General features: G+C 41.3%; 28 non-coding genes across 28 annotated transcripts; 14 read left to right on the top strand and 14 right to left on the bottom strand.

Annotated features, from left to right (window-relative positions):
• Nucleotides 1-233: 233 nt before the first annotated feature.
• trnae-uuc (transfer RNA glutamic acid (anticodon UUC)) lies at nt 234-305 on the top strand. Its single transcript has one exon. It is a non-coding gene; the product is annotated as a tRNA-Glu (tRNA).
• Nucleotides 306-968: 663 nt separating this feature from the next.
• trnah-gug (transfer RNA histidin (anticodon GUG)) lies at nt 969-1040 on the bottom strand. The gene has a single exon. It is a non-coding gene; the product is annotated as a tRNA-His (tRNA).
• Nucleotides 1041-1972: 932 nt separating this feature from the next.
• Nucleotides 1973-2044, top strand: trnae-uuc (transfer RNA glutamic acid (anticodon UUC)). The gene has a single exon. It is a non-coding gene; the product is annotated as a tRNA-Glu (tRNA).
• A 1667-nt stretch (nt 2045-3711) lies between these two features.
• On the top strand, nt 3712-3783 carry trnae-uuc (transfer RNA glutamic acid (anticodon UUC)). Its single transcript has one exon. It is a non-coding gene; the product is annotated as a tRNA-Glu (tRNA).
• A 1667-nt stretch (nt 3784-5450) lies between these two features.
• trnae-uuc (transfer RNA glutamic acid (anticodon UUC)) lies at nt 5451-5522 on the top strand. The gene has a single exon. It is a non-coding gene; the product is annotated as a tRNA-Glu (tRNA).
• Nucleotides 5523-6185: 663 nt separating this feature from the next.
• Nucleotides 6186-6257, bottom strand: trnah-gug (transfer RNA histidin (anticodon GUG)). The gene has a single exon. It is a non-coding gene; the product is annotated as a tRNA-His (tRNA).
• A 932-nt stretch (nt 6258-7189) lies between these two features.
• trnae-uuc (transfer RNA glutamic acid (anticodon UUC)) lies at nt 7190-7261 on the top strand. The gene has a single exon. It is a non-coding gene; the product is annotated as a tRNA-Glu (tRNA).
• Nucleotides 7262-7924: 663 nt separating this feature from the next.
• Nucleotides 7925-7996, bottom strand: trnah-gug (transfer RNA histidin (anticodon GUG)). The gene has a single exon. It is a non-coding gene; the product is annotated as a tRNA-His (tRNA).
• Nucleotides 7997-8928: 932 nt separating this feature from the next.
• Nucleotides 8929-9000, top strand: trnae-uuc (transfer RNA glutamic acid (anticodon UUC)). The gene has a single exon. It is a non-coding gene; the product is annotated as a tRNA-Glu (tRNA).
• Nucleotides 9001-9663: 663 nt separating this feature from the next.
• Nucleotides 9664-9735, bottom strand: trnah-gug (transfer RNA histidin (anticodon GUG)). The gene has a single exon. It is a non-coding gene; the product is annotated as a tRNA-His (tRNA).
• A 932-nt stretch (nt 9736-10667) lies between these two features.
• On the top strand, nt 10668-10739 carry trnae-uuc (transfer RNA glutamic acid (anticodon UUC)). Its single transcript has one exon. It is a non-coding gene; the product is annotated as a tRNA-Glu (tRNA).
• Nucleotides 10740-11402: 663 nt separating this feature from the next.
• On the bottom strand, nt 11403-11474 carry trnah-gug (transfer RNA histidin (anticodon GUG)). Its single transcript has one exon. It is a non-coding gene; the product is annotated as a tRNA-His (tRNA).
• A 932-nt stretch (nt 11475-12406) lies between these two features.
• On the top strand, nt 12407-12478 carry trnae-uuc (transfer RNA glutamic acid (anticodon UUC)). Its single transcript has one exon. It is a non-coding gene; the product is annotated as a tRNA-Glu (tRNA).
• Nucleotides 12479-13141: 663 nt separating this feature from the next.
• trnah-gug (transfer RNA histidin (anticodon GUG)) lies at nt 13142-13213 on the bottom strand. Its single transcript has one exon. It is a non-coding gene; the product is annotated as a tRNA-His (tRNA).
• A 932-nt stretch (nt 13214-14145) lies between these two features.
• Nucleotides 14146-14217, top strand: trnae-uuc (transfer RNA glutamic acid (anticodon UUC)). The gene has a single exon. It is a non-coding gene; the product is annotated as a tRNA-Glu (tRNA).
• A 663-nt stretch (nt 14218-14880) lies between these two features.
• trnah-gug (transfer RNA histidin (anticodon GUG)) lies at nt 14881-14952 on the bottom strand. The gene has a single exon. It is a non-coding gene; the product is annotated as a tRNA-His (tRNA).
• A 932-nt stretch (nt 14953-15884) lies between these two features.
• On the top strand, nt 15885-15956 carry trnae-uuc (transfer RNA glutamic acid (anticodon UUC)). Its single transcript has one exon. It is a non-coding gene; the product is annotated as a tRNA-Glu (tRNA).
• A 663-nt stretch (nt 15957-16619) lies between these two features.
• Nucleotides 16620-16691, bottom strand: trnah-gug (transfer RNA histidin (anticodon GUG)). Its single transcript has one exon. It is a non-coding gene; the product is annotated as a tRNA-His (tRNA).
• Nucleotides 16692-17623: 932 nt separating this feature from the next.
• trnae-uuc (transfer RNA glutamic acid (anticodon UUC)) lies at nt 17624-17695 on the top strand. Its single transcript has one exon. It is a non-coding gene; the product is annotated as a tRNA-Glu (tRNA).
• A 662-nt stretch (nt 17696-18357) lies between these two features.
• trnah-gug (transfer RNA histidin (anticodon GUG)) lies at nt 18358-18429 on the bottom strand. The gene has a single exon. It is a non-coding gene; the product is annotated as a tRNA-His (tRNA).
• A 932-nt stretch (nt 18430-19361) lies between these two features.
• Nucleotides 19362-19433, top strand: trnae-uuc (transfer RNA glutamic acid (anticodon UUC)). Its single transcript has one exon. It is a non-coding gene; the product is annotated as a tRNA-Glu (tRNA).
• A 663-nt stretch (nt 19434-20096) lies between these two features.
• Nucleotides 20097-20168, bottom strand: trnah-gug (transfer RNA histidin (anticodon GUG)). Its single transcript has one exon. It is a non-coding gene; the product is annotated as a tRNA-His (tRNA).
• A 932-nt stretch (nt 20169-21100) lies between these two features.
• trnae-uuc (transfer RNA glutamic acid (anticodon UUC)) lies at nt 21101-21172 on the top strand. The gene has a single exon. It is a non-coding gene; the product is annotated as a tRNA-Glu (tRNA).
• Nucleotides 21173-21835: 663 nt separating this feature from the next.
• trnah-gug (transfer RNA histidin (anticodon GUG)) lies at nt 21836-21907 on the bottom strand. The gene has a single exon. It is a non-coding gene; the product is annotated as a tRNA-His (tRNA).
• A 793-nt stretch (nt 21908-22700) lies between these two features.
• On the bottom strand, nt 22701-22772 carry trnah-gug (transfer RNA histidin (anticodon GUG)). Its single transcript has one exon. It is a non-coding gene; the product is annotated as a tRNA-His (tRNA).
• A 932-nt stretch (nt 22773-23704) lies between these two features.
• Nucleotides 23705-23776, top strand: trnae-uuc (transfer RNA glutamic acid (anticodon UUC)). The gene has a single exon. It is a non-coding gene; the product is annotated as a tRNA-Glu (tRNA).
• A 663-nt stretch (nt 23777-24439) lies between these two features.
• Nucleotides 24440-24511, bottom strand: trnah-gug (transfer RNA histidin (anticodon GUG)). Its single transcript has one exon. It is a non-coding gene; the product is annotated as a tRNA-His (tRNA).
• Nucleotides 24512-25303: 792 nt separating this feature from the next.
• On the bottom strand, nt 25304-25375 carry trnah-gug (transfer RNA histidin (anticodon GUG)). Its single transcript has one exon. It is a non-coding gene; the product is annotated as a tRNA-His (tRNA).
• Between the last annotated feature and the right edge of the window lie 146 nt (nt 25376-25521).

Below are 25521 nucleotides of genomic sequence, written 5' to 3'. Positions count from 1 at the left end.
TCCTAAGCAGTCATTTAGTTTAGAGCTGTCCTATTAAGTGGGACCCTTCTTTACTATAAAGAAAAGAAAATCTGTAAAACATCCACTAACACAACACATTTGATTTTCAGTAAAGTAGCGCAGCATGATGATTTACTGTTTTCAAAGAAGCACTAGAGAAAAATCCTACCATTAGGTAGTGGTCTTGAAATATCTGGAGAGAACCATGTCAATGAGCAGCTCTCTCTTGTCTGTCCCATATGGTCTAGCGGTTAGGATTCCTGGTTTTCACCCAGGCGGCCCGGGTTCGACTCCCGGTATGGGAACAGTTTATTATGCACAATATCCATTAGAAACCAGCTTACTTATTTACTGTGATTACACACACTCAATGTCATGCTTGATGTTTTAGTATTAAAACAAAAAACTCAACTAATGCTAGCTTATGGACCAGTCACAATTTGCCCAGTTTCAGGAGAATTTTACCTGCCTGACTGCATTGTGACCACTGTAAATTTGGTGGAGATGGGAAAATGCTATGGGGTTGTTTTCAGGAGTGGGCATAGACCCCTAAATTCAGGTCTGAATTACAACAGGAACCAAGCCCTCTGGTCTAAAACAAGTGGGTGACCTAACAAATGCTCTTCTAGATCAATGGGCAAATCCTCACATGAACACACTCCACCATCTTTCAGAAAGCCTTCCTAGAGCAGTGGAAGCTGTTGTAGCAATTAAGGGTTGAACAACTCCATATTAAAGCCGGAATGTTTGAATGGGATGTCATTGAAGCCCTCGTCAGTGTTATGTGCAGATGTCCCAATACTTTTGTCCCTGTGGTGTATTTGGAAGTATGATAAGCTTACTGAAATGTGGGGGGAGAGGCACATTTTGTGAGGGTTAAAGTGGATTTAATTTTCAACAGTAAGAGACTGGACTGGGGGAAGTAATGCGTGTGGGTTTTTAATGTGTGTGTAAAATCTCAAAAGCTCTGCCGTGACCCGGATTCGAACCGGGGTTGCTGCGGCCACAACGCAGAGTACTGACCACTATACGATCACGGCTCACCACCGAGCAGGTAGGGGAACAGGCGCTTGCTTATTAGCACTATGCTAATTCTGTCAGACGATTGGCAAGCTGTACTGATGGAAACTTCTGTTCTTAACCGATATAACAGTCCTTATATGGTGCACACTACAGTTTAGTCACACTATAGACTACTCTTTCAAACCACTCTCAATCATCTTGGATCAGTGCTCTGTATTACAGTGTCTGTGGATATCTTCACACTTTTCTGATTTGGTTAGATTTGACTGACTCAAAAGTTTATTTCAACTTTTTTTAAACCCTTCAACTCTTAGTCTTCCTTGGAATCTTGTCTTACTCCATTGGTGAAGCTCATTAAAAGTATGTACCTACGTTTCTGGATTAAAGATTGGTATGGAGAACGTCTGTTGAAGAAAAAGACGAAGAAATCAAACTGCTTTAAACTCAGATGTATTTTACACTTTTACAAAACATCATCACAAAGGACAAAGTAAGCCCCATCACCACCACACTGAACTTCTCACTCCGGATCTGACTCTGTTTATTACTCCATGAGCAGTTAACATGCAGCTTACTTAACACAGATCATTCCTAAAGTAAATCACTCTGACTAACACTGATTTTAATAGCATTTTCCCCTTTTTCCAGCTGTCTCAAGCCACAATTCAGCTGGCATCCCTACATGAAACTCGTGAGTGCTTTGTAGGGCTTGTATATCCTAAGCAGTCATTTAGTTTAGAGCTGTCCTATTAAGTGGGACCCTTCTTTACTATAAAGAAAAGAAAATCTGTAAAACATCCACTAACACAACACATTTGATTTTCAGTAAAGTAGCGCAGCATGATGATTTACTGTTTTCAAAGAAGCACTTGAGAAAAATCCTACCATTAGGTAGTGGTCTTGAAATATCTGGAGAGAACCATGTCAATGAGCAGCTCTCTCTTTTCTGTCCCATGTGGTCTAGCGGTTAGGATTCCTGGTTTTCACCCAGGCGGCCCGGGTTCGACTCCCGGTATGGGAACAGTTTATTATGCACAATATCCATTAGAAACCAGCTTACTTATTTACTGTGATTACACACACTCAATGTCATGCTTGAGGTTTTAGTATTAAAACAAAAAACTCAACTAATGCTAGCTTATGGACCAGTCACAATTTGCCCAGTTTCAGGAGAATTTTACCTGCCTGACTGCATTGTGACCACTGTAAATTTGGTGGAGATGGGAAAATGCTATGGGGTTGTTTTCAGGAGTGGGCATAGACCCCTAAATTCAGGTCTGAATTACAACAGGAACCAAGCCCTCTGGTCTAAAACAAGTGGGTGACCTAACAAATGCTCTTCTAGATCAATGGGCAAATCCTCACATGAACACACTCCACCATCTTTCAGAAAGCCTTCCTAGAGCAGTGGAAGCTGTTGTAGCAATTAAGGGTTGAACAACTCCATATTAAAGCCGGAATGTTTGAATGGGATGTCATTGAAGCCCTCGTCAGTGTTATGTGCAGATGTCCCAATACTTTTGTCCCTGTGGTGTATTTGGAAGTATGATAAGCTTACTGAAATGTGGGGGGAGAGGCACATTTTGTGAGGGTTAAAGTGGATTTAATTTTCAACAGTAAGAGACTGGACTGGGGGAAGTAATGCGTGTGGGTTTTTAATGTGTGTGTAAAATCTCAAAAGCTCTGCCGTGACCCACATTCGAACCGGGGTTGCTGCGGCCACAACGCAGAGTACTGACCACTATACGATCACGGCTCACCACCGAGCAGGTAGGGGAACAGGCGCTTGCTTATTAGCACTATGCTAATTCTGTCAGACGATTGGCAAGCTGTACTGATGGAAACTTCTGTTCTTAACCGATATAACAGTCCTTATATGGTGCACACTACAGTTTAGTCACACTATAGACTACTCTTTCAAACCACTCTCAATCATCTTGGATCAGTGCTCTGTATTACAGTGTCTGTGGATATCTTCACACTTTTCTGATTTGGTTAGATTTGACTGACTCAAAAGTTTATTTCAACTTTTTTTAAACCCTTCAACTCTTAGTCTTCCTTGGAATCTTGTCTTACTCCATTGGTGAAGCTCATTAAAAGTATGTACCTACGTTTCTGGATTAAAGATTGGTATGGAGAACGTCTGTTGAAGAAAAAGACGAAGAAATCAAACTGCTTTAAACTCAGATGTATTTTACACTTTTACAAAACATCATCACAAAGGACAAAGTAAGCCCCATCACCACCACACTGAACTTCTCACTCCGGATCTGACTCTGTTTATTACTCCATGAGCAGTTAACATGCAGCTTACTTAACACAGATCATTCCTAAAGTAAATCACTCTGACTAACACTGATTTTAATAGCATTTCCCCCTTTTTCCAGCTGTCTCAAGCCACAATTCAGCTGGCATCCCTACATGAAACTCGTGAGTGCTTTGTAGGGCTTGTATATCCTAAGCAGTCATTTAGTTTAGAGCTGTCCTATTAAGTGGGACCCTTCTTTACTATAAAGAAAAGAAAATCTGTAAAACATCCACTAACACAACACATTTGATTTTCAGTAAAGTAGCGCAGCATGATGATTTACTGTTTTCAAAGAAGCACTAGAGAAAAATCCTACCATTAGGTAGTGGTCTTGAAATATCTGGAGAGAACCATGTCAATGAGCAGCTCTCTCTTGTCTGTCCCATATGGTCTAGCGGTTAGGATTCCTGGTTTTCACCCAGGCGGCCCGGGTTCGACTCCCGGTATGGGAACAGTTTATTATGCACAATATCCATTAGAAACCAGCTTACTTATTTACTGTGATTACACACACTCAATGTCATGCTTGATGTTTTAGTATTAAAACAAAAAACTCAACTAATGCTAGCTTATGGACCAGTCACAATTTGCCCAGTTTCAGGAGAATTTTACCTGCCTGACTGCATTGTGACCACTGTAAATTTGGTGGAGATGGGAAAATGCTATGGGGTTGTTTTCAGGAGTGGGCATAGACCCCTAAATTCAGGTCTGAATTACAACAGGAACCAAGCCCTCTGGTCTAAAACAAGTGGGTGACCTAACAAATGCTCTTCTAGATCAATGGGCAAATCCTCACATGAACACACTCCACCATCTTTCAGAAAGCCTTCCTAGAGCAGTGGAAGCTGTTGTAGCAATTAAGGGTTGAACAACTCCATATTAAAGCCGGAATGTTTGAATGGGATGTCATTGAAGCCCTCGTCAGTGTTATGTGCAGATGTCCCAATACTTTTGTCCCTGTGGTGTATTTGGAAGTATGATAAGCTTACTGAAATGTGGGGGGAGAGGCACATTTTGTGAGGGTTAAAGTGGATTTAATTTTCAACAGTAAGAGACTGGACTGGGGGAAGTAATGCGTGTGGGTTTTTAATGTGTGTGTAAAATCTCAAAAGCTCTGCCGTGACCCGGATTCGAACCAGGGTTGCTGCGGCCACAACGCAGAGTACTGACCACTATACGATCACGGCTCACCACCGAGCAGGTAGGGGAACAAGCTCTTGCTTATTAGCACTATGCTAATTCTGTCAGACGATTGGCAAGCTGTACTGACGGAAACTTCTGTTCTTAACCGATATAACAGTCCTTATATGGTGCACACTACAGTTTAGTCACACTATAGACTACTCTTTCAAACCACTCTCAATCATCTTGGATCAGTGCTCTGTATTACAGTGTCTGTGGATATCTTCACACTTTTCTGATTTGGTTAGATTTGACTGACTCAAAAGTTTATTTCAACTTTTTTTAAACCCTTCAACTCTTAGTCTTCCTTGGAATCTTGTCTTACTCCATTGGTGAAGCTCATTAAAAGTATGTACCTACGTTTCTGGATTAAAGATTGGTATGGAGAACGTCTGTTGAAGAAAAAGACGAAGAAATCAAACTGCTTTAAACTCAGATGTATTTTACACTTTTACAAAACATCATCACAAAGGACAAAGTAAGCCCCATCACCACCACACTGAACTTCTCACTCCGGATCTGACTCTGTTTATTACTCCATGAGCAGTTAACATGCAGCTTACTTAACACAGATCATTCCTAAAGTAAATCACTCTGACTAACACTGATTTTAATAGCATTTTCCCCTTTTTCCAGCTGTCTCAAGCCACAATTCAGCTGGCATCCCTACATGAAACTCGTGAGTGCTTTGTAGGGCTTGTATATCCTAAGCAGTCATTTAGTTTAGAGCTGTCCTATTAAGTGGGACCCTTCTTTACTATAAAGAAAAGAAAATCTGTAAAACATCCACTAACACAACACATTTGATTTTCAGTAAAGTAGCGCAGCATGATGATTTACTGTTTTCAAAGAAGCACTAGAGAAAAATCCTACCATTAGGTAGTGGTCTTGAAATATCTGGAGAGAACCATGTCAATGAGCAGCTCTCTCTTGTCTGTCCCATATGGTCTAGCGGTTAGGATTCCTGGTTTTCACCCAGGCGGCCCGGGTTCGACTCCCGGTATGGGAACAGTTTATTATGCACAATATCCATTAGAAACCAGCTTACTTATTTACTGTGATTACACACACTCAATGTCATGCTTGAGGTTTTAGTATTAAAACAAAAAACTCAACTAATGCTAGCTTATGGACCAGTCACAATTTGCCCAGTTTCAGGAGAATTTTACCTGCCTGACTGCATTGTGACCACTGTAAATTTGGTGGAGATGGGAAAATGCTATGGGGTTGTTTTCAGGAGTGGGCATAGACCCCTAAATTCAGGTCTGAATTACAACAGGAACCAAGCCCTCTGGTCTAAAACAAGTGGGTGACCTAACAAATGCTCTTCTAGATCAATGGGCAAATCCTCACATGAACACACTCCACCATCTTTCAGAAAGCCTTCCTAGAGCAGTGGAAGCTGTTGTAGCAATTAAGGTTTGAACAACTCCATATTAAAGCCGGAATGTTTGAATGGGATGTCATTGAAGCCCTCGTCAGTGTTATGTGCAGATGTCCCAATACTTTTGTCCCTGTGGTGTATTTGGAAGTATGATAAGCTTACTGAAATGTGGGGGGAGAGGCACATTTTGTGAGGGTTAAAGTGGATTTAATTTTCAACAGTAAGAGACTGGACTGGGGGAAGTAATGCGTGTGGGTTTTTAATGTGTGTGTAAAATCTCAAATGCTCTGCCGTGACCCGGATTCGAACCGGGGTTGCTGCGGCCACAACGCAGAGTACTGACCACTATACGATCACGGCTCACCACCGAGCAGGTAGGGGAACAGGTGCTTGCTTATTAGCACTATGCTAATTCTGTCAGGCGATTGGCAAGCTGTACTGACGGAAACTTCTGTTCTTAACCGATATAACAGTCCTTATATGGTGCACACTACAGTTTAGTCACACTATAGACTACTCTTTCAAACCACTCTCAATCATCTTGGATCAGTGCTCTGTATTACAGTGTCTGTGGATATCTTCACACTTTTCTGATTTGGTTAGATTTGACTGACTCAAAAGTTTATTTCAACTTTTTTTAAACCCTTCAACTCTTAGTCTTCCTTGGAATCTTGTCTTACTCCATTGGTGAAGCTCATTAAAAGTATGTACCTACGTTTCTGGATTAAAGATTGGTATGGAGAACGTCTGTTGAAGAAAAAGACGAAGAAATCAAACTGCTTTAAACTCAGATGTATTTTACACTTTTACAAAACATCATCACAAAGGACAAAGTAAGCCCCATCACCACCACACTGAACTTCTCACTCCGGATCTGACTCTGTTTATTACTCCATGAGCAGTTAACATGCAGCTTACTTAACACAGATCATTCCTAAAGTAAATCACTCTGACTAACACTGATTTTAATAGCATTTCCCCCTTTTTCCAGCTGTCTCAAGCCACAATTCAGCTGGCATCCCTACATGAAACTCGTGAGTGCTTTGTAGGGCTTGTATATCCTAAGCAGTCATTTAGTTTAGAGCTGTCCTATTAAGTGGGACCCTTCTTTACTATAAAGAAAAGAAAATCTGTAAAACATCCACTAACACAACACATTTGATTTTCAGTAAAGTAGCGCAGCATGATGATTTACTGTTTTCAAAGAAGCACTAGAGAAAAATCCTACCATTAGGTAGTGGTCTTGAAATATCTGGAGAGAACCATGTCAATGAGCAGCTCTCTCTTGTCTGTCCCATATGGTCTAGCGGTTAGGATTCCTGGTTTTCACCCAGGCGGCCCGGGTTCGACTCCCGGTATGGGAACAGTTTATTATGCACAATATCCATTAGAAACCAGCTTACTTATTTACTGTGATTACACACACTCAATGTCATGCTTGATGTTTTAGTATTAAAACAAAAAACTCAACTAATGCTAGCTTATGGACCAGTCACAATTTGCCCAGTTTCAGGAGAATTTTACCTGCCTGACTGCATTGTGACCACTGTAAATTTGGTGGAGATGGGAAAATGCTATGGGGTTGTTTTCAGGAGTGGGCATAGACCCCTAAATTCAGGTCTGAATTACAACAGGAACCAAGCCCTCTGGTCTAAAACAAGTGGGTGACCTAACAAATGCTCTTCTAGATCAATGGGCAAATCCTCACATGAACACACTCCACCATCTTTCAGAAAGCCTTCCTAGAGCAGTGGAAGCTGTTGTAGCAATTAAGGGTTGAACAACTCCATATTAAAGCCGGAATGTTTGAATGGGATGTCATTGAAGCCCTCGTCAGTGTTATGTGCAGATGTCCCAATACTTTTGTCCCTGTGGTGTATTTGGAAGTATGATAAGCTTACTGAAATGTGGGGGGAGAGGCACATTTTGTGAGGGTTAAAGTGGATTTAATTTTCAACAGTAAGAGACTGGACTGGGGGAAGTAATGCGTGTGGGTTTTTAATGTGTGTGTAAAATCTCAAAAGCTCTGCCGTGACCCGGATTCGAACCGGGGTTGCTGCGGCCACAACGCAGAGTACTGACCACTATACGATCACGGCTCACCACCGAGCAGGTAGGGGAACAGGCGCTTGCTTATTAGCACTATGCTAATTCTGTCAGACGATTGGCAAGCTGTACTGACGGAAACTTCTGTTCTTAACCGATATAACAGTCCTTATATGGTGCACACTACAGTTTAGTCACACTATAGACTACTCTTTCAAACCACTCTCAATCATCTTGGATCAGTGCTCTGTATTACAGTGTCTGTGGATATCTTCACACTTTTCTGATTTGGTTAGATTTGACTGACTCAAAAGTTTATTTCAACTTTTTTTAAACCCTTCAACTCTTAGTCTTCCTTGGAATCTTGTCTTACTCCATTGGTGAAGCTCATTAAAAGTATGTACCTACGTTTCTGGATTAAAGATTGGTATGGAGAACGTCTGTTGAAGAAAAAGACGAAGAAATCAAACTGCTTTAAACTCAGATGTATTTTACACTTTTACAAAACATCATCACAAAGGACAAAGTAAGCCCCATCACCACCACACTGAACTTCTCACTCCGGATCTGACTCTGTTTATTACTCCATGAGCAGTTAACATGCAGCTTACTTAACACAGATCATTCCTAAAGTAAATCACTCTGACTAACACTGATTTTAATAGCATTTTCCCCTTTTTCCAGCTGTCTCAAGCCACAATTCAGCTGGCATCCCTACATGAAACTCGTGAGTGCTTTGTAGGGCTTGTATATCCTAAGCAGTCATTTAGTTTAGAGCTGTCCTATTAAGTGGGACCCTTCTTTACTATAAAGAAAAGAAAATCTGTAAAACATCCACTAACACAACACATTTGATTTTCAGTAAAGTAGCGCAGCATGATGATTTACTGTTTTCAAAGAAGCACTAGAGAAAAATCCTACCATTAGGTAGTGGTCTTGAAATATCTGGAGAGAACCATGTCAATGAGCAGCTCTCTCTTGTCTGTCCCATATGGTCTAGCGGTTAGGATTCCTGGTTTTCACCCAGGCGGCCCGGGTTCGACTCCCGGTATGGGAACAGTTTATTATGCACAATATCCATTAGAAACCAGCTTACTTATTTACTGTGATTACACACACTCAATGTCATGCTTGATGTTTTAGTATTAAAACAAAAAACTCAACTAATGCTAGCTTATGGACCAGTCACAATTTGCCCAGTTTCAGGAGAATTTTACCTGCCTGACTGCATTGTGACCACTGTAAATTTGGTGGAGATGGGAAAATGCTATGGGGTTGTTTTCAGGAGTGGGCATAGACCCCTAAATTCAGGTCTGAATTACAACAGGAACCAAGCCCTCTGGTCTAAAACAAGTGGGTGACCTAACAAATGCTCTTCTAGATCAATGGGCAAATCCTCACATGAACACACTCCACCATCTTTCAGAAAGCCTTCCTAGAGCAGTGGAAGCTGTTGTAGCAATTAAGGGTTGAACAACTCCATATTAAAGCCGGAATGTTTGAATGGGATGTCATTGAAGCCCTCGTCAGTGTTATGTGCAGATGTCCCAATACTTTTGTCCCTGTGGTGTATTTGGAAGTATGATAAGCTTACTGAAATGTGGGGGGAGAGGCACATTTTGTGAGGGTTAAAGTGGATTTAATTTTCAACAGTAAGAGACTGGACTGGGGGAAGTAATGCGTGTGGGTTTTTAATGTGTGTGTAAAATCTCAAAAGCTCTGCCGTGACCCGGATTCGAACCGGGGTTGCTGCGGCCACAACGCAGAGTACTGACCACTATACGATCACGGCTCACCACCGAGCAGGTAGGGGAACAGGCGCTTGCTTATTAGCACTATGCTAATTCTGTCAGACGATTGGCAAGCTGTACTGACGGAAACTTCTGTTCTTAACCGATATAACAGTCCTTATATGGTGCACACTACAGTTTAGTCACACTATAGACTACTCTTTCAAACCACTCTCAATCATCTTGGATCAGTGCTCTGTATTACAGTGTCTGTGGATATCTTCACACTTTTCTGATTTGGTTAGATTTGACTGACTCAAAAGTTTATTTCAACTTTTTTTAAACCCTTCAACTCTTAGTCTTCCTTGGAATCTTGTCTTACTCCATTGGTGAAGCTCATTAAAAGTATGTACCTACGTTTCTGGATTAAAGATTGGTATGGAGAACGTCTGTTGAAGAAAAAGACGAAGAAATCAAACTGCTTTAAACTCAGATGTATTTTACACTTTTACAAAACATCATCACAAAGGACAAAGTAAGCCCCATCACCACCACACTGAACTTCTCACTCCGGATCTGACTCTGTTTATTACTCCATGAGCAGTTAACATGCAGCTTACTTAACACAGATCATTCCTAAAGTAAATCACTCTGACTAACACTGATTTTAATAGCATTTTCCCCTTTTTCCAGCTGTCTCAAGCCACAATTCAGCTGGCATCCCTACATGAAACTCGTGAGTGCTTTGTAGGGCTTGTATATCCTAAGCAGTCATTTAGTTTAGAGCTGTCCTATTAAGTGGGACCCTTCTTTACTATAAAGAAAAGAAAATCTGTAAAACATCCACTAACACAACACATTTGATTTTCAGTAAAGTAGCGCAGCATGATGATTTACTGTTTTCAAAGAAGCACTAGAGAAAAATCCTACCATTAGGTAGTGGTCTTGAAATATCTGGAGAGAACCATGTCAATGAGCAGCTCTCTCTTGTCTGTCCCATATGGTCTAGCGGTTAGGATTCCTGGTTTTCACCCAGGCGGCCCGGGTTCGACTCCCGGTATGGGAACAGTTTATTATGCACAATATCCATTAGAAACCAGCTTACTTATTTACTGTGATTACACACACTCAATGTCATGCTTGATGTTTTAGTATTAAAACAAAAAACTCAACTAATGCTAGCTTATGGACCAGTCACAATTTGCCCAGTTTCAGGAGAATTTTACCTGCCTGACTGCATTGTGACCACTGTAAATTTGGTGGAGATGGGAAAATGCTATGGGGTTGTTTTCAGGAGTGGGCATAGACCCCTAAATTCAGGTCTGAATTACAACAGGAACCAAGCCCTCTGGTCTAAAACAAGTGGGTGACCTAACAAATGCTCTTCTAGATCAATGGGCAAATCCTCACATGAACACACTCCACCATCTTTCAGAAAGCCTTCCTAGAGCAGTGGAAGCTGTTGTAGCAATTAAGGTTTGAACAACTCCATATTAAAGCCGGAATGTTTGAATGGGATGTCATTGAAGCCCTCGTCAGTGTTATGTGCAGATGTCCCAATACTTTTGTCCCTGTGGTGTATTTGGAAGTATGATAAGCTTACTGAAATGTGGGGGGAGAGGCACATTTTGTGAGGGTTAAAGTGGATTTAATTTTCAACAGTAAGAGACTGGACTGGGGGAAGTAATGCGTGTGGGTTTTTAATGTGTGTGTAAAATCTCAAATGCTCTGCCGTGACCCGGATTCGAACCGGGGTTGCTGCGGCCACAACGCAGAGTACTGACCACTATACGATCACGGCTCACCACCGAGCAGGTAGGGGAACAGGTGCTTGCTTATTAGCACTATGCTAATTCTGTCAGACGATTGGCAAGCTGTACTGACGGAAACTTCTGTTCTTAACCGATATAACAGTCCTTATATGGTGCACACTACAGTTTAGTCACACTATAGACTACTCTTTCAAACCACTCTCAATCATCTTGGATCAGTGCTCTGTATTACAGTGTCTGTGGATATCTTCACACTTTTCTGATTTGGTTAGATTTGACTGACTCAAAAGTTTATTTCAACTTTTTTTAAACCCTTCAACTCTTAGTCTTCCTTGGAATCTTGTCTTACTCCATTGGTGAAGCTCATTAAAAGTATGTACCTACGTTTCTGGATTAAAGATTGGTATGGAGAACGTCTGTTGAAGAAAAAGACGAAGAAATCAAACTGCTTTAAACTCAGATGTATTTTACACTTTTACAAAACATCATCACAAAGGACAAAGTAAGCCCCATCACCACCACACTGAACTTCTCACTCCGGATCTGACTCTGTTTATTACTCCATGAGCAGTTAACATGCAGCTTACTTAACACAGATCATTCCTAAAGTAAATCACTCTGACTAACACTGATTTTAATAGCATTTTCCCCTTTTTCCAGCTGTCTCAAGCCACAATTCAGCTGGCATCCCTACATGAAACTCGTGAGTGCTTTGTAGGGCTTGTATATCCTAAGCAGTCATTTAGTTTAGAGCTGTCCTATTAAGTGGGACCCTTCTTTACTATAAAGAAAAGAAAATCTGTAAAACATCCACTAACACAACACATTTGATTTTCAGTAAAGTAGCGCAGCATGATGATTTACTGTTTTCAAAGAAGCACTAGAGAAAAATCCTACCATTAGGTAGTGGTCTTGAAATATCTGGAGAGAACCATGTCAATGAGCAGCTCTCTCTTGTCTGTCCCATATGGTCTAGCGGTTAGGATTCCTGGTTTTCACCCAGGCGGCCCGGGTTCGACTCCCGGTATGGGAACAGTTTATTATGCACAATATCCATTAGAAACCAGCTTACTTATTTACTGTGATTACACACACTCAATGTCATGCTTGATGTTTTAGTATTAAAACAAAAAACTCAACTAATGCTAGCTTATGGACCAGTCACAATTTGCCCAGTTTCAGGAGAATTTTACCTGCCTGACTGCATTGTGACCACTGTAAATTTGGTGGAGATGGGAAAATGCTATGGGGTTGTTTTCAGGAGTGGGCATAGACCCCTAAATTCAGGTCTGAATTACAACAGGAACCAAGCCCTCTGGTCTAAAACAAGTGGGTGACCTAACAAATGCTCTTCTAGATCAATGGGCAAATCCTCACATGAACACACTCCACCATCTTTCAGAAAGCCTTCCTAGAGCAGTGGAAGCTGTTGTAGCAATTAAGGGTTGAACAACTCCATATTAAAGCCGGAATGTTTGAATGGGATGTCATTGAAGCCCTCGTCAGTGTTATGTGCAGATGTCCCAATACTTTTGTCCCTGTGGTGTATTTGGAAGTATGATAAGCTTACTGAAATGTGGGGGGAGAGGCACATTTTGTGAGGGTTAAAGTGGATTTAATTTTCAACAGTAAGAGACTGGACTGGGGGAAGTAATGCGTGTGGGTTTTTAATGTGTGTGTAAAATCTCAAATGCTCTGCCGTGACCCGGATTCGAACCGGGGTTGCTGCGGCCACAACGCAGAGTACTGACCACTATACGATCACGGCTCACCACCGAGCAGGTAGGGGAACAGGTGCTTGCTTATTAGCACTATGCTAATTCTGTCAGACGATTGGCAAGCTGTACTGACGGAAACTTCTGTTCTTAACCGATATAACAGTCCTTATATGGTGCACACTACAGTTTAGTCACACTATAGACTACTCTTTCAAACCACTCTCAATCATCTTGGATCAGTGCTCTGTATTACAGTGTCTGTGGATATCTTCACACTTTTCTGATTTGGTTAGATTTGACTGACTCAAAAGTTTATTTCAACTTTTTTTAAACCCTTCAACTCTTAGTCTTCCTTGGAATCTTGTCTTACTCCATTGGTGAAGCTCATTAAAAGTATGTACCTACGTTTCTGGATTAAAGATTGGTATGGAGAACGTCTGTTGAAGAAAAAGACGAAGAAATCAAACTGCTTTAAACTCAGATGTATTTTACACTTTTACAAAACATCATCACAAAGGACAAAGTAAGCCCCATCACCACCACACTGAACTTCTCACTCCGGATCTGACTCTGTTTATTACTCCATGAGCAGTTAGCATGCAGCTTACTTAACACAGATCATTCCTAAAGTAAATCACTCTGACTAACACTGATTTTAATAGCATTTCCCCCTTTTTCCAGCTGTCTCAAGCCACAATTCAGCTGGCATCCCTACATGAAACTCGTGAGTGCTTTGTAGGGCTTGTATATCCTAAGCAGTCATTTAGTTTAGAGCTGTCCTATTAAGTGGGACCCTTCTTTACTATAAAGAAAAGAAAATCTGTAAAACATCCACTAACACAACACATTTGATTTTCAGTAAAGTAGCGCAGCATGATGATTTACTGTTTTCAAAGAAGCACTAGAGAAAAATCCTACCATTAGGTAGTGGTCTTGAAATATCTGGAGAGAACCATGTCAATGAGCAGCTCTCTCTTGTCTGTCCCATATGGTCTAGCGGTTAGGATTCCTGGTTTTCACCCAGGCGGCCCGGGTTCGACTCCCGGTATGGGAATAGTTTATTATGCACAATATCCATTAGAAACCAGCTTACTTATTTACTGTGATTACACACACTCAATGTCATGCTTGATGTTTTAGTATTAAAACAAAAAACTCAACTAATGCTAGCTTATGGACCAGTCACAATTTGCCCAGTTTCAGGAGAATTTTACCTGCCTGACTGCATTGTGACCACTGTAAATTTGGTGGAGATGGGAAAATGCTATGGGGTTGTTTTCAGGAGTGGGCATAGACCCCTAAATTCAGGTCTGAATTACAACAGGAACCAAGCCCTCTGGTCTAAAACAAGTGGGTGACCTAACAAATGCTCTTCTAGATCAATGGGCAAATCCTCACATGAACACACTCCACCATCTTTCAGAAAGCCTTCCTAGAGCAGTGGAAGCTGTTGTAGCAATTAAGGGTTGAACAACTCCATATTAAAGCCGGAATGTTTGAATGGGATGTCATTGAAGCCCTCGTCAGTGTTATGTGCAGATGTCCCAATACTTTTGTCCCTGTGGTGTATTTGGAAGTATGATAAGCTTACTGAAATGTGGGGGGAGAGGCACATTTTGTGAGGGTTAAAGTGGATTTAATTTTCAACAGTAAGAGACTGGACTGGGGGAAGTAATGCGTGTGGGTTTTTAATGTGTGTGTAAAATCTCAAAAGCTCTGCCGTGACCCGGATTCGAACCGGGGTTGCTGCGGCCACAACGCAGAGTACTGACCACTATACGATCACGGCTCACCACCGAGCAGGTAGGGGAACAGGCGCTTGCTTATTAGCACTATGCTAATTCTGTCAGACGATTGGCAAGCTGTACTGACGGAAACTTCTGTTCTTAACCGATATAACAGTCCTTATATGGTGCACACTACAGTTTAGTCACACTATAGACTACTCTTTCAAACCACTCTCAATCATCTTGGATCAGTGCTCTGTATTACAGTGTCTGTGGATATCTTCACACTTTTCTGATTTGGTTAGATTTGACTGACTCAAAAGTTTATTTCAACTTTTTTTAAACCCTTCAACTCTTAGTCTTCCTTGGAATCTTGTCTTACTCCATTGGTGAAGCTCATTAAAAGTATGTACCTACGTTTCTGGATTAAAGATTGGTATGGAGAACGTCTGTTGAAGAAAAAGACGAAGAAATCAAACTGCTTTAAACTCAGATGTATTTTACACTTTTACAAAACATCATCACAAAGGACAAAGTAAGCCCCATCACCACCACACTGAACTTCTCACTCCGGATCTGACTCTGTTTATTACTCCATGAGCAGTTAACATGCAGCTTACTTAACACAGATCATTCCTAAAGTAAATCACTCTGACTAACACTGATTTTAATAGCATTTTCCCCTTTTTCCAGCTGTCTCAAGCCACAATTCAGCTGGCATCCCTACATGAAACTCGTGAGTGCTTTGTAGGGCTTGTATATCCTAAGCAGTCATTTAGTTTAGAGCTGTCCTATTAAGTGGGACCCTTCTTTACTATAAAGAAAAGAAAATCTGTAAAACATCCACTAACACAACACATTTGATTTTCAGTAAAGTAGCGCAGCATGATGATTTACTGTTTTCAAAGAAGCACTAGAGAAAAATCCTACCATTAGGTAGTGGTCTTGAAATATCTGGAGAGAACCATGTCAATGAGCAGCTCTCTCTTGTCTGTCCCATATGGTCTAGCGGTTAGGATTCCTGGTTTTCACCCAGGCGGCCCGGGTTCGACTCCCGGTATGGGAACAGTTTATTATGCACAATATCCATTAGAAACCAGCTTACTTATTTACTGTGATTACACACACTCAATGTCATGCTTGATGTTTTAGTATTAAAACAAAAAACTCAACTAATGCTAGCTTATGGACCAGTCACAATTTGCCCAGTTTCAGGAGAATTTTACCTGCCTGACTGCATTGTGACCACTGTAAATTTGGTGGAGATGGGAAAATGCTATGGGGTTGTTTTCAGGAGTGGGCATAGACCCCTAAATTCAGGTCTGAATTACAACAGGAACCAAGCCCTCTGGTCTAAAACAAGTGGGTGACCTAACAAATGCTCTTCTAGATCAATGGGCAAATCCTCACATGAACACACTCCACCATCTTTCAGAAAGCCTTCCTAGAGCAGTGGAAGCTGTTGTAGCAATTAAGGTTTGAACAACTCCATATTAAAGCCGGAATGTTTGAATGGGATGTCATTGAAGCCCTCGTCAGTGTTATGTGCAGATGTCCCAATACTTTTGTCCCTGTGGTGTATTTGGAAGTATGATAAGCTTACTGAAATGTGGGGGGAGAGGCACATTTTGTGAGGGTTAAAGTGGATTTAATTTTCAACAGTAAGAGACTGGACTGGGGGAAGTAATGCGTGTGGGTTTTTAATGTGTGTGTAAAATCTCAAATGCTCTGCCGTGACCCGGATTCGAACCGGGGTTGCTGCGGCCACAACGCAGAGTACTGACCACTATACGATCACGGCTCACCACCGAGCAGGTAGGGGAACAGGTGCTTGCTTATTAGCACTATGCTAATTCTGTCAGACGATTGGCAAGCTGTACTGACGGAAACTTCTGTTCTTAACCGATATAACAGTCCTTATATGGTGCACACTACAGTTTAGTCACACTATAGACTACTCTTTCAAACCACTCTCAATCATCTTGGATCAGTGCTCTGTATTACAGTGTCTGTGGATATCTTCACACTTTTCTGATTTGGTTAGATTTGACTGACTCAAAAGTTTATTTCAACTTTTTTTAAACCCTTCAACTCTTAGTCTTCCTTGGAATCTTGTCTTACTCCATTGGTGAAGCTCATTAAAAGTATGTACCTACGTTTCTGGATTAAAGATTGGTATGGAGAACGTCTGTTGAAGAAAAAGACGAAGAAATCAAACTGCTTTAAACTCAGATGTATTTTACACTTTTACAAAACATCATCACAAAGGACAAAGTAAGCCCCATCACCACCACACTGAACTTCTCACTCCGGATCTGACTCTGTTTATTACTCCATGAGCAGTTAACATGCAGCTTACTTAACACAGATCATTCCTAAAGTAAATCACTCTGACTAACACTGATTTTAATAGCATTTCCCCCTTTTTCCAGCTGTCTCAAGCCACAATTCAGCTGGCATCCCTACATGAAACTCGTGAGTGCTTTGTAGGGCTTGTATATCCTAAGCAGTCATTTAGTTTAGAGCTGTCCTATTAAGTGGGACCCTTCTTTACTATAAAGAAAAGAAAATCTGTAAAACATCCACTAACACAACACATTTGATTTTCAGTAAAGTAGCGCAGCATGATGATTTACTGTTTTCAAAGAAGCACTAGAGAAAAATCCTACCATTAGGTAGTGGTCTTGAAATATCTGGAGAGAACCATGTCAATGAGCAGCTCTCTCTTGTCTGTCCCATATGGTCTAGCGGTTAGGATTCCTGGTTTTCACCCAGGCGGCCCGGGTTCGACTCCCGGTATGGGAACAGTTTATTATGCACAATATCCATTAGAAACCAGCTTACTTATTTACTGTGATTACACACACTCAATGTCATGCTTGATGTTTTAGTATTAAAACAAAAAATCAACTAATGCTAGCTTATGGACCAGTCACAATTTGCCCAGTTTCAGGAGAATTTTACCTGCCTGACTGCATTGTGACCACTGTAAATTTGGTGGAGATGGGAAAATGCTATGGGGTTGTTTTCAGGAGTGGGCATAGACCCCTAAATTCAGGTCTGAATTACAACAGGAACCAAGCCCTCTGGTCTAAAACAAGTGGGTGACCTAACAAATGCTCTTCTAGATCAATGGGCAAATCCTCACATGAACACACTCCACCATCTTTCAGAAAGCCTTCCTAGAGCAGTGGAAGCTGTTGTAGCAATTAAGGGTTGAACAACTCCATATTAAAGCCGGAATGTTTGAATGGGATGTCATTGAAGCCCTCGTCAGTGTTATGTGCAGATGTCCCAATACTTTTGTCCCTGTGGTGTATTTGGAAGTATGATAAGCTTACTGAAATGTGGGGGGAGAGGCACATTTTGTGAGGGTTAAAGTGGATTTAATTTTCAACAGTAAGAGACTGGACTGGGGGAAGTAATGCGTGTGGGTTTTTAATGTGTGTGTAAAATCTCAAATGCTCTGCCGTGACCCGGATTCGAACCGGGGTTGCTGCGGCCACAACGCAGAGTACTGACCACTATACGATCACGGCTCACCACCGAGCAGGTAGGGGAACAGGTGCTTGCTTATTAGCACTATGCTAATTCTGTCAGACGATTGGCAAGCTGTACTGACGGAAACTTCTGTTCTTAACCGATATAACAGTCCTTATATGGTGCACACTACAGTTTAGTCACACTATAGACTACTCTTTCAAACCACTCTCAATCATCTTGGATCAGTGCTCTGTATTACAGTGTCTGTGGATATCTTCACACTTTTCTGATTTGGTTAGATTTGACTGACTCAAAAGTTTATTTCAACTTTTTTTAAACCCTTCAACTCTTAGTCTTCCTTGGAATCTTGTCTTACTCCATTGGTGAAGCTCATTAAAAGTATGTACCTACGTTTCTGGATTAAAGATTGGTATGGAGAACGTCTGTTGAAGAAAAAGACGAAGAAATCAAACTGCTTTAAACTCAGATGTATTTTACACTTTTACAAAACATCATCACAAAGGACAAAGTAAGCCCCATCACCACCACACTGAACTTCTCACTCCGGATCTGACTCTGTTTATTACTCCATGAGCAGTTAGCATGCAGCTTACTTAACACAGATCATTCCTAAAGTAAATCACTCTGACTAACACTGATTTTAATAGCATTTCCCCCTTTTTCCAGCTGTCTCAAGCCACAATTCAGCTGGCATCCCTACATGAAACTCGTGAGTGCTTTGTAGGGCTTGTATATCCTAAGCAGTCATTTAGTTTAGAGCTGTCCTATTAAGTGGGACCCTTCTTTACTATAAAGAAAAGAAAATCTGTAAAACATCCACTAACACAACACATTTGATTTTCAGTAAAGTAGCGCAGCATGATGATTTACTGTTTTCAAAGAAGCACTAGAGAAAAATCCTACCATTAGGTAGTGGTCTTGAAATATCTGGAGAGAACCATGTCAATGAGCAGCTCTCTCTTGTCTGTCCCATATGGTCTAGCGGTTAGGATTCCTGGTTTTCACCCAGGCGGCCCGGGTTCGACTCCCGGTATGGGAATAGTTTATTATGCACAATATCCATTAGAAACCAGCTTACTTATTTACTGTGATTACACACACTCAATGTCATGCTTGATGTTTTAGTATTAAAACAAAAAACTCAACTAATGCTAGCTTATGGACCAGTCACAATTTGCCCAGTTTCAGGAGAATTTTACCTGCCTGACTGCATTGTGACCACTGTAAATTTGGTGGAGATGGGAAAATGCTATGGGGTTGTTTTCAGGAGTGGGCATAGACCCCTAAATTCAGGTCTGAATTACAACAGGAACCAAGCCCTCTGGTCTAAAACAAGTGGGTGACCTAACAAATGCTCTTCTAGATCAATGGGCAAATCCTCACATGAACACACTCCACCATCTTTCAGAAAGCCTTCCTAGAGCAGTGGAAGCTGTTGTAGCAATTAAGGGTTGAACAACTCCATATTAAAGCCGGAATGTTTGAATGGGATGTCATTGAAGCCCTCGTCAGTGTTATGTGCAGATGTCCCAATACTTTTGTCCCTGTGGTGTATTTGGAAGTATGATAAGCTTACTGAAATGTGGGGGGAGAGGCACATTTTGTGAGGGTTAAAGTGGATTTAATTTTCAACAGTAAGAGACTGGACTGGGGGAAGTAATGCGTGTGGGTTTTTAATGTGTGTGTAAAATCTCAAAAGCTCTGCCGTGACCCGGATTCGAACCGGGGTTGCTGCGGCCACAACGCAGAGTACTGACCACTATACGATCACGGCTCACCACCGAGCAGGTAGGGGAACAGGCGCTTGCTTATTAGCACTATGCTAATTCTGTCAGACGATTGGCAAGCTGTACTGACGGAAACTTCTGTTCTTAACCGATATAACAGTCCTTATATGGTGCACACTACAGTTTAGTCACACTATAGACTACTCTTTCAAACCACTCTCAATCATCTTGGATCAGTGCTCTGTATTACAGTGTCTGTGGATATCTTCACACTTTTCTGATTTGGTTAGATTTGACTGACTCAAAAGTTTATTTCAACTTTTTTTAAACCCTTCAACTCTTAGTCTTCCTTGGAATCTTGTCTTACTCCATTGGTGAAGCTCATTAAAAGTATGTACCTACGTTTCTGGATTAAAGATTGGTATGGAGAACGTCTGTTGAAGAAAAAGACGAAGAAATCAAACTGCTTTAAACTCAGATGTATTTTACACTTTTACAAAACATCATCACAAAGGACAAAGTAAGCCCCATCACCACCACACTGAACTTCTCACTCCGGATCTGACTCTGTTTATTACTCCATGAGCAGTTAACATGCAGCTTACTTAACACAGATCATTCCTAAAGTAAATCACTCTGACTAACACTGATTTTAATAGCATTTTCCCCTTTTTCCAGCTGTCTCAAGCCACAATTCAGCTGGCATCCCTACATGAAACTCGTGAGTGCTTTGTAGGGCTTGTATATCCTAAGCAGTCATTTAGTTTAGAGCTGTCCTATTAAGTGGGACCCTTCTTTACTATAAAGAAAAGAAAATCTGTAAAACATCCACTAACACAACACATTTGATTTTCAGTAAAGTAGCGCAGCATGATGATTTACTGTTTTCAAAGAAGCACTAGAGAAAAATCCTACCATTAGGTAGTGGTCTTGAAATATCTGGAGAGAACCATGTCAATGAGCAGCTCTCTCTTGTCTGTCCCATATGGTCTAGCGGTTAGGATTCCTGGTTTTCACCCAGGCGGCCCGGGTTCGACTCCCGGTATGGGAACAGTTTATTATGCACAATATCCATTAGAAACCAGCTTACTTATTTACTGTGATTACACACACTCAATGTCATGCTTGATGTTTTAGTATTAAAACAAAAAACTCAACTAATGCTAGCTTATGGACCAGTCACAATTTGCCCAGTTTCAGGAGAATTTTACCTGCCTGACTGCATTGTGACCACTGTAAATTTGGTGGAGATGGGAAAATGCTATGGGGTTGTTTTCAGGAGTGGGCATAGACCCCTAAATTCAGGTCTGAATTACAACAGGAACCAAGCCCTCTGGTCTAAAACAAGTGGGTGACCTAACAAATGCTCTTCTAGATCAATGGGCAAATCCTCACATGAACACACTCCACCATCTTTCAGAAAGCCTTCCTAGAGCAGTGGAAGCTGTTGTAGCAATTAAGGGTTGAACAACTCCATATTAAAGCCGGAATGTTTGAATGGGATGTCATTGAAGCCCTCGTCAGTGTTATGTGCAGATGTCCCAATACTTTTGTCCCTGTGGTGTATTTGGAAGTATGATAAGCTTACTGAAATGTGGGGGGAGAGGCACATTTTGTGAGGGTTAAAGTGGATTTAATTTTCAACAGTAAGAGACTGGACTGGGGGAAGTAATGCGTGTGGGTTTTTAATGTGTGTGTAAAATCTCAAAAGCTCTGCCGTGACCCGGATTCGAACCGGGGTTGCTGCGGCCACAACGCAGAGTACTGACCACTATACGATCACGGCTCACCACCGAGCAGGTTGGGGAACAGGAGCTTGCTTATTAGCACTATGCTAATTCTGTCAGACGATTGGCAAGCTGTACTGACGGAAACTTCTGTTCTTAACCGATATAACAGTCCTTATATGGTGCACACTACAGTTTAGTCACACTATAGACTACTCTTTCAAACCACTCTCAATCATCTTGGATCAGTGCTTTGTATTACAGTGTCTGTGGATATCTTCACACTTTTCTGATTTGGTTAGATTTGACTGACTCAAAAGTTTATTTCAACTTTTTTTAAACCCTTCAACTCTTAGTCTTCCTTGGAATCTTGTCTTACTCCATTGGTGAAGCTCATTAAAAGTATGTACCTACGTTTCTGGATTAAAGATTGGTATGGAGAACGTCTGTTGAAGAAAAAGACGAAGAAATCAAACTGCTTTAAACTCAGATGTATTTTACACTTTTACAAAACATCATCACAAAGGACAAAGTAAGCCCCATCACCACCACACTGAACTTCTCACTCCGGATCTGACTCTGTTTATTACTCCATGAGCAGTTAACAACTCCATATTAAAGCCGGAATGTTTGAATGGGATGTTATTGAAGCCCTCGTCAGTGTTATGTGCAGATGTCCCAATACTTTTGTCCCTGTGGTGTATTTGGAAGTATGATAAGCTTACTGAAATGTGGGGGGGAGAGGCACATTTTGTGAGGGTTAAAGTGGATTTAATTTTCAACAGTAAGAGACTGGACTGGGGGAAGTAATGCGTGTGGGTTTTTAATGTGTGTGTAAAATCTCAAAAGCTCTGCCGTGACCCGGATTCGAACCGGGGTTGCTGCGGCCACAACGCAGAGTACTGACCACTATACGATCACGGCTCACCACCGAGCAGGTAGGGGAACAGGCTCTTGCTTATTAGCACTATGCTAATTCTGTCAGACGATTGGCAAGCTGTACTGACGGAAACTTCTGTTCTTAACCGATATAACAGTCCTTATATGGTGCACACTACAGTTTAGTCACACTATAGACTACTCTTTCAAACCACTCTCAATCATCTTGGATCAGTGCTCTGTATTACAGTGTCTGTGGATATCTTCACACTTTTCTGATTTGGTTAGATTTGACTGACTCAAAAGTTTATTTCAACTTTTTTTAAACCCTTTAACTCTTAGTCTTCCTTGGAATCTTGTCTTACTCCATTGGTGAAGCTCATTAAAAGTATGTACCTACGTTTCTGGATTAAAGATTGGTATGGAGAACGTCTGTTGAAGAAAAAGACGAAGAAATCAAACTGCTTTAAACTCAGATGTATTTTACACTTTTACAAAACATCATCACAAAGGACAAAGTAAGCCCCATCACCACCACACTGAACTTCTCACTCCGGATCTGACTCTGTTTATTACTCCATGAGCAGTTAACATGCAGCTTACTTAACACAGATCATTCCTAAAGTAAATCACTCTGACTAACACTGATTTTAATAGCATTTTCCCCTTTTTCCAGCTGTCTCAAGCCACAATTCAGCTGGCATCCCTACATGAAACTCGTGAGTGCTTTGTAGGGCTTGTATATCCTAAGCAGTCATTTAGTTTAGAGCTGTCCTATTAAGTGGGACCCTTCTTTACTATAAAGAAAAGAAAATCTGTAAAACATCCACTAACACAACACATTTGATTTTCAGTAAAGTAGCGCAGCATGATGATTTACTGTTTTCAAAGAAGCACTAGAGAAAAATCCTACCATTAGGTAGTGGTCTTGAAATATCTGGAGAGAACCATGTCAATGAGCAGCTCTCTCTTGTCTGTCCCATATGGTCTAGCGGTTAGGATTCCTGGTTTTCACCCAGGCGGCCCGGGTTCGACTCCCGGTATGGGAACAGTTTATTATGCACAATATCCATTAGAAACCAGCTTACTTATTTACTGTGATTACACACACTCAATGTCATGCTTGATGTTTTAGTATTAAAACAAAAAACTCAACTAATGCTAGCTTATGGACCAGTCACAATTTGCCCAGTTTCAGGAGAATTTTACCTGCCTGACTGCATTGTGACCACTGTAAATTTGGTGGAGATGGGAAAATGCTATGGGGTTGTTTTCAGGAGTGGGCATAGACCCCTAAATTCAGGTCTGAATTACAACAGGAACCAAGCCCTCTGGTCTAAAACAAGTGGGTGACCTAACAAATGCTCTTCTAGATCAATGGGCAAATCCTCACATGAACACACTCCACCATCTTTCAGAAAGCCTTCCTAGAGCAGTGGAAGCTGTTGTAGCAATTAAGGGTTGAACAACTCCATATTAAAGCCGGAATGTTTGAATGGGATGTCATTGAAGCCCTCGTCAGTGTTATGTGCAGATGTCCCAATACTTTTGTCCCTGTGGTGTATTTGGAAGTATGATAAGCTTACTGAAATGTGGGGGGAGAGGCACATTTTGTGAGGGTTAAAGTGGATTTAATTTTCAACAGTAAGAGACTGGACTGGGGGAAGTAATGCGTGTGGGTTTTTAATGTGTGTGTAAAATCTCAAAAGCTCTGCCGTGACCCGGATTCGAACCGGGGTTGCTGCGGCCACAACGCAGAGTACTGACCACTATACGATCACGGCTCACCACCGAGCAGGTTGGGGAACAGGAGCTTGCTTATTAGCACTATGCTAATTCTGTCAGACGATTGGCAAGCTGTACTGACGGAAACTTCTGTTCTTAACCGATATAACAGTCCTTATATGGTGCACACTACAGTTTAGTCACACTATAGACTACTCTTTCAAACCACTCTCAATCATCTTGGATCAGTGCTTTGTATTACAGTGTCTGTGGATATCTTCACACTTTTCTGATTTGGTTAGATTTGACTGACTCAAAAGTTTATTTCAACTTTTTTTAAACCCTTCAACTCTTAGTCTTCCTTGGAATCTTGTCTTACTCCATTGGTGAAGCTCATTAAAAGTATGTACCTACGTTTCTGGATTAAAGATTGGTATGGAGAACGTCTGTTGAAGAAAAAGACGAAGAAATCAAACTGCTTTAAACTCAGATGTATTTTACACTTTTACAAAACATCATCACAAAGGACAAAGTAAGCCCCATCACCACCACACTGAACTTCTCACTCCGGATCTGACTCTGTTTATTACTCCATGAGCAGTTAACAACTCCATATTAAAGCCGGAATGTTTGAATGGGATGTTATTGAAGCCCTCGTCAGTGTTATGTGCAGATGTCCCAATACTTTTGTCCCTGTGGTGTATTTGGAAGTATGATAAGCTTACTGAAATGTGGGGGGAGAGGCACATTTTGTGAGGGTTAAAGTGGATTTAATTTTCAACAGTAAGAGACTGGACTGGGGGAAGTAATGCGTGTGGGTTTTTAATGTGTGTGTAAAATCTCAAAAGCTCTGCCGTGACCCGGATTCGAACCGGGGTTGCTGCGGCCACAACGCAGAGTACTGACCACTATACGATCACGGCTCACCACCGAGCAGGTAGGGGAACAGGCTCTTGCTTATTAGCACTATGCTAATTCTGTCAGACGATTGGCAAGCTGTACTGACGGAAACTTCTGTTCTTAACCGATATAACAGTCCTTATATGGTGCACACTACAGTTTAGTCACA

This window comes from Salminus brasiliensis, chromosome 1, assembly GCF_030463535.1.
Source record: "Salminus brasiliensis chromosome 1, fSalBra1.hap2, whole genome shotgun sequence".
In the NCBI taxonomy this organism is placed as follows: Eukaryota; Metazoa; Chordata; class Actinopteri; order Characiformes; family Bryconidae; genus Salminus; species Salminus brasiliensis.
Note: the sequence above shows the minus strand (reverse complement) of the source record. Positions and strands in the feature narration are given on the sequence as shown.